Source organism: Tupaia chinensis, unplaced genomic scaffold (genome assembly GCF_000334495.1).
Source record: "Tupaia chinensis unplaced genomic scaffold, TupChi_1.0 Scaffold000232_1, whole genome shotgun sequence".
Taxonomy (NCBI): Eukaryota; Metazoa; Chordata; class Mammalia; order Scandentia; family Tupaiidae; genus Tupaia; species Tupaia belangeri.
In genome coordinates, this window is record NW_006159708.1 from 3063357 (window position 1) to 3069757 (window position 6401).

A 6401-nucleotide genomic window follows, 5' to 3' on the forward strand; every position below is an offset into this window, starting at 1 on the left:
GATCATGTACAGAGGTTCCTTTTATTTGCTTTTGAGATTGACACACAACATTTAATTAAAAGATTTCCCATTGGTCTGGCCCAAAAAGGCGGGACATGTAGAAGTGGGGGGCTTGTAGGTTATAGGTGGGTTCCACAAATTCTTAGGTCAGCGATTGGAAGGGAAAATCCCTGTCTTAGTTAAAGAAAGGCTTAATCTACATCTCAAGGAAAAGGGAAGTTCCGTGTCTTGGGAAGGCATAAGCAAAAGAATACACTAATCGGTTGAAATATACATCTCAAAGATACTATGCCAGGGACAGGAGGTAGGAAGAATCCTGTTAATAGAAAGTAAAATGGTCTGTTAATGTTTGTGGGCATGACTTCCCCAGTCCCCTTTTGAAAAGATTTTGGAAAAATAGGAAAAGTAGTCAGACTTCTGTCCACATCAGAAATGTAAATCATGTCACCATCATCTGTAAGAACCATAACAAAACCATCCAAGGCTTTCAAATAAAAGCAATTCATTTGTGCCTTCATTTCATCTTCAATATCCAGGTCGCCAGCATCCAGGAGTTTCCTCACATGCCAATAGCTGATGGTAAGCCTCATAACAGAAGCCTTATCAAGATGAGAGCTCACATTATGGGGAAGTGGCAACTGATGAGCAAGCTCATAAAAAACTTCGGACTCTTTACTTCACCGAGATCTGGCTGCATCTCTGGATTTTTCTTTTCGACGTTCAGAACTTATTTTTTTCTTGTCGTTCGCGCCACCGGTGCCCTCCGTGCGAATCGGTCTCCATGATGCCTTCACGGCTGGCGGCTCCCAGGCTCGCTCTGGCCTAAGTGCTGGCTCCCTGCACACGTGGAGCGAGGAGAGGCAAGTCCAGAGGTGGGGGTGCAAGGCGGGAAACCCCTCGCAAAACCAGGCGCAGGAGGTGCAAGCGGCAGTCGTGGAGCTCCAGGCTCAGTTCAGAGCCTCCTCGGGCTGCTTGTCAGGGCCCAGCTGACACACTGGCCAGGGCGATCCTCCCGTGCCCTCAGACAAGAGGGCTCTGTGCTCTGAGAAGCTGAGGCAGCGGCAGGGGGTGGGCTCCTTTGCAGTCTTGAAGACAGAAATCTGACTTTATTTTCCTATTTTCCAAACTCCTTTCCAGAGAGCCTGGAGGGAGTCACACCCACAAACATTAACAGACCATTTTTCCTACATCTTAGCCCTGGCATAGTACCTTTCAGATGTATATTTAGCTATTTATAGTATATTCTTTTGCTTATCTCTTCCCAAGACACAGAACTTCCCTTCTTCTTTTAGATGTAGATTAAGCATTCTTTTACTAATCTCTTCCCAAGACACAGATCTTCCTTCCAATCACCAATCTAGAAATTGTGGAACCCACCTATAATCTACAAGTCCCCCCTTCCACATGTCACACCTTTCTGGGCCAGACCAATGGAAAACTCTTCATTAAATTCTAAACCTTGTCTCTCACTGTCAAAGGAACCCCTGTACCTGATCATCCGGAGAAAGGCACGTTTTGCCTCCTCTCCAGGTCTAAGTCACTCAAATTCATGCTTAGAAATAAACCACATCAATTATTATTTTTGTTGAGTTGATTATTTCCATTGACAATAACGGTGACCATGAAAGGACCAGAGAGGAACTAAAGATCTCCCAGGGGGTTGTTTTGAACCCAGTGCCTGGTACCAACACAGTGGGCCCTTGAGCCCCCTCTGGTTCTGAGCTTCTTCATGGGGCAGAATCAGTAAATACACTGACCTGGACCTCCCAAAATTTCATAGACCATCTAGTTTATTTCTAAGTTGGTTTTACTTGTTTGTCAGTTGCTGGGACTATGCAGTTAACACAAGCTGAGTATGAAAGAACTGCCCCTCAGGCCTAAAGAGCAAGGATTCGGCTGAGGAGAACTGTTTGCAAGGTCAACAGTTTTACAAGTTCTGGACCTCACCTCTATTGTGTCACTCTACTGCCCTGCACTCAATTTTTCTGCCATGGGCCTTATTGCCATCCCCCAGTACCCAATAAAGGCACCCCCAGCCTTACTATAACTTTTACAATAATCCTGAAAGAATGTGGATCCACTAAGGCAGCAGCTGCATAGGGCAGCAGCTGCGAACAGGAGTTACTCCCATTAGACTCACCCCACCCTCCTGGAAAATGTCAATAAAGAATGCTACATTCACTTCTCCTACTGGGTATTACATAGAAAGGTTTAGGTTAAAGTTACTAATGGGCAAACGATCTCAGTAGCCTGGAGGGTCTCACCCTCTTAGCTGTAGACTACCCCAGAGATAACATAGGTATTTCACTTTAGTATACACTAACCTTGTCTTTACTAAACCAGATAGGATTTATTTCTAGGCTCTTGTAATTGCTGCTACCATAGCCTGAGGCTGAAGTTCTCAAAAGCTGGCCTGGGGCTCAAAATTCTCAAGCCAATCTGGGACTAAAGTGATGAAGCTGGTCTGGGACTGAAAATTCCTAGAAATTCTCTCATCCAAAGACCCTCCCTGGTAATCAAGGTCAAAGAAGAAAATGCACCTGAAAAATGGACTTCCTTATTCTAAAAATTATGACTGTTTATACCTAAATAAAACAGATGTCATGTTTTACGATTATTGTTCCTATACTTTAAATGTCTTACCTTTTGGAGTAAAATCTTTCACTTACTTCCCCTCACCCATCCTCCCCCTGTAAAACTCCTTCAATAATAAATACGCATGACTCCTGGCCATCAGGGCTGCAGTCCTGAGTTTACTCTGGCTGTAGCCGGTCAGCTGAGAACATGCTAAAGGGCATGAGGTCTTAGTCTGATTCCTGTTCTCTCATGTCGCCTTCCTGTGCACCCATTCCGGCTGGAGCACGACCCCCAGCAGTCAGTCTTTATTATTTTTTCTGTTTTGAGTAACCCAGGTTTACTCCCCTCCAAGTGAGGAGTATTGGTTTGCTACCCTCCCAGCAAGGGGTAGCAGTTCGCTACCCTCTGAACAAGGGGTAGCATTTTACTTCCCTCTGAGCCAGGGGTAGCAGTTTGCTCCCTCTGAGCAAGGTGTAGTAACTTGTCCCCCCCCTCAAGTGGGTAGTTAGGGAAACCTAACATTTAAGGTTGCATTCTAAAAGGTCTTCCTTCTTTGGGGAAAAAAAATCATTTAAATTGACTACTGCATATTTTTATGGGAAAACTGGACTAGCCTATAAATAGACAATTGAGAGACTGAGCCTCTCAGCTCTGAAGAGAAAGGGCACTTGCTCCTCCCTTTGGGTAGGCACCTTTGGGTAGCCATATAGGGAGTGTCCAAAAGGGAAGGAATATATTTCTCCCCTGAAGGATGAGTAGCAACCCTATAGGAAATCCCCAAAACAGTAATTAAAACAGCCCGGTCCAGTAGTGAAATAAGAGCTGACCACTCAAGCGTTTTGGGCCCCCAAACACTAGATGCTAGATTCTGAGACACTTTAAGAGCAATCTCCACACAAGAGTGACATCTAATGGATAGATGCCCACAAAGCAGCACATTGGTGCACCACATTTAAAAACCCTTAATTTTCACAGACCAGTTTCTCCTGTTTTAAAAGGAAACAAACATGGAAAATAAGACATCTACCATTGAAAAGGTACAAGGAGAATGACCCCCATTGGTCACTCCAGCTATATTTATGTATGATAATTATAGCACTTTAACTTACAAGTATTTAGAAATACTAGTAAATTTTATGAAAGGTGATTTGGGGTTGAAATTTCTTAAGTGAGGAACTTTTAATGTTCCTAAGTTAGTCTTTTGGCACACTAAGTTAGTAAAGCTAAGATCTCACATTAAGGAAAAAGAATAGGTGTCCTTCTTTAACTGGTATTTAGAATTAATACAAAAGAAAAAAATTAAAAACTTATCTTCCTTTAGGAAATTAATTTAAAAAAAACTTGAGACTATCTCAGAATTAAAAGGATTAACAGAAACTGCATCTGAAACTAAAAAGGCACCAGAATCTATTCTTTCTTCTGCTCCTCCCTATCCTTTACTCTCTGAACCCTGCTGTCCAGACAACTCTATCTTTTCTCAAAACTTCTGTTGCCTCTCCCCTGCCTAAAGAAGATTTAGAAGAAGCTAAAAAGAGAAATAAAATCATGGCAGCTCCTTTTAAAGAAAAATACACTGGATTAGGAGAACCAAATGTAATATATACACCATGGACAAGGGCTGAACTGAAAGTCCTAATATCGGGATTTCATGACCCAAAAATCCTATTGGATTTGGGAAAAAGTTTGAACTAACCCTTAAAACGAATGACCCAGGATTTCAAATCTGTATCAGCTAACCAGCTTCTAGCTCCAAAAAGTAAGGCAGAAGAATAGTTTAGGGTAGCAGACTGGAAAAAATCCCTTAGATGATTTTGGTAAAATAAGTGCAGAAGGAACACTGGACCTTTCATCAGAAACAATGCAAGCAAGGAAAGAATGGGGAAATATATTCAAAGTGTTAAATGAAAAACAATTTCAACCAAGAATACTACACCTGGCAAGATTATCCTTCTTGTGGGAAAAGAAAATAAAAACGTTCTCAGATACACAAAGCCTGACAGAATTTACCTACTACAGACCAGCTCTTCATGAAATTCTGAAAGGAGTGCTATACCCAGAAAAATAAAGATAGACAAACAGCAATAGAGAACAAAAAACAACCAGGAATATGGCCAACTTGATGGTAGAGACATCTGAAAATAGCAATAATAACATTTAATGTCAATGGATTAAATTCTTCAATCAAGAGACACAGACTGGCTAACTGGATTAAAAGTCAGAAACCCTCCATCTGCTCCTACAAGAAACCCATCTCATGGATAGAGACAAAAGCCATTTATGAAAAACCTACAGCTAACATCATACTGAATGGGAAAAAACTGAAAACTTTTCCACTAAAAACAGGTACAAGACAAGGCTGCCCACTTTCTCCACTCCTATTCAATATAGTACTGGAAGTTCTAGTCAATGCAAAGACAAGAGAAGGAAATAAAAGAAATCCCAACATGGAAAGAAGAGCTGAAATTATCTCTGTTTGCAGATGACTTGGATACATAGAAGTATATCCATGAAAAAACTTCTCAAAATAATAAATGCATACAATAAAGTGGCAGGATACAAAATCAACTTACAAAAATCTATAGCATTTCTGTAAAGAAAAAAATAAGCAGACAGAGACAGAACTGAAGAATGTAATTCCATTTACCATAGCCACAAGAATATAAAATACTTAGGAATATCTCTCTTTCCACAGACTGTCCTTTCCTGACAGCAGGCAAAAGGTCCACCTACAGGTCTCTGTCCAGCAAAGAATACTGAGGGAGGGTCATCTCTGACCGCCCCCCCCCACCCCGCCTCACTTGCAGACTCCCCAGCCCAAGATCCCACCTCCTAGATTGTCCTTTCCCAGCAGCAGGCACAAGGTCCACCTACAGGCCTCTGTCCAGCAAGGGATAGTAAGGGATGTTGGAACCATGCAGTAAAAACAGGCTGAGTATAAAGGAGCTGCCTCCCATACCTAAAGCAAAGACTGGGCTGGGAAGAAACTGTGAGCAAGGTCAACAGTTTATGAGTTCCAATTCTCCACTGTGTTGCTACTGTCCTGCACTCAATTTCTCTGCCATGAGCTTTACAGTTATTATGGTGCCCTGCAAGGGTAAAATAACCCCCCCAGTGATGGGGCCACGCAGGCAACACAAGCTGGTAAGGATGCTGCCTCCCATTCTAAGGCAGGGCCTGGACTGGGAAGAAACTGAGGCAGGGCCCAGTTTACAAGCCCTCCCTTGTGTCCTTGTACTGGCCAGTATTCATATTCTCTGCTGTGAGTTTTACTGTTATTACGGTACCCTGCAAGGTTAAACACTCTGACGGGAGGACCAGGAAGTTTAAGACTCCCCCACCTGTCTGTTTCTAAGCCAAAATTAACATATAGATTAAGTTAGTATAAACCAAATTAGCATTAGAAGCATATGTAGACTAAGTTAGTTTAAGACTGGTTTTATGTAAATAGCCCTTGTTAAAGCTACAGGCCAAAGTTAACTCATGCTAGGCAAAGTCAGCACATTCACCACATAACAGAGACTCAGAGATAAAACAAAAGAACTCACTAATTGACAGACTCAGCAAACAAAATACAGAAACCTGCAGGTTTATAAAAGGAAAAAGCCTGGCTGGGACAGGATAAACAAACCTGAAGGCTCCAGAGAAAGATTAACTATTTTAGCTGGGAGTTCTTATCTAAAGCAACAGGTAGCTTTCAACTACAAAGAGTTTCTCATCTATGTACTGTCAACTATGAAAAACTGCTAATAAAACATCCTGTGTTGTCTCCTGAGCTACAAGATCATCTTCTTTTCCCATATAAGATCATAGACTCACCCTCTATG

General features: G+C 42.1%; 1 pseudogene; it reads right to left on the reverse strand.

Annotated features, from left to right (window-relative positions):
* Positions 1-772, reverse strand: part of LOC102489204 (hypoxia-inducible factor 1-alpha-like) — a 10105-nt pseudogene extending 9333 nt beyond the window's left edge.
* Positions 773-6401: the final 5629 nt, after the last annotated feature.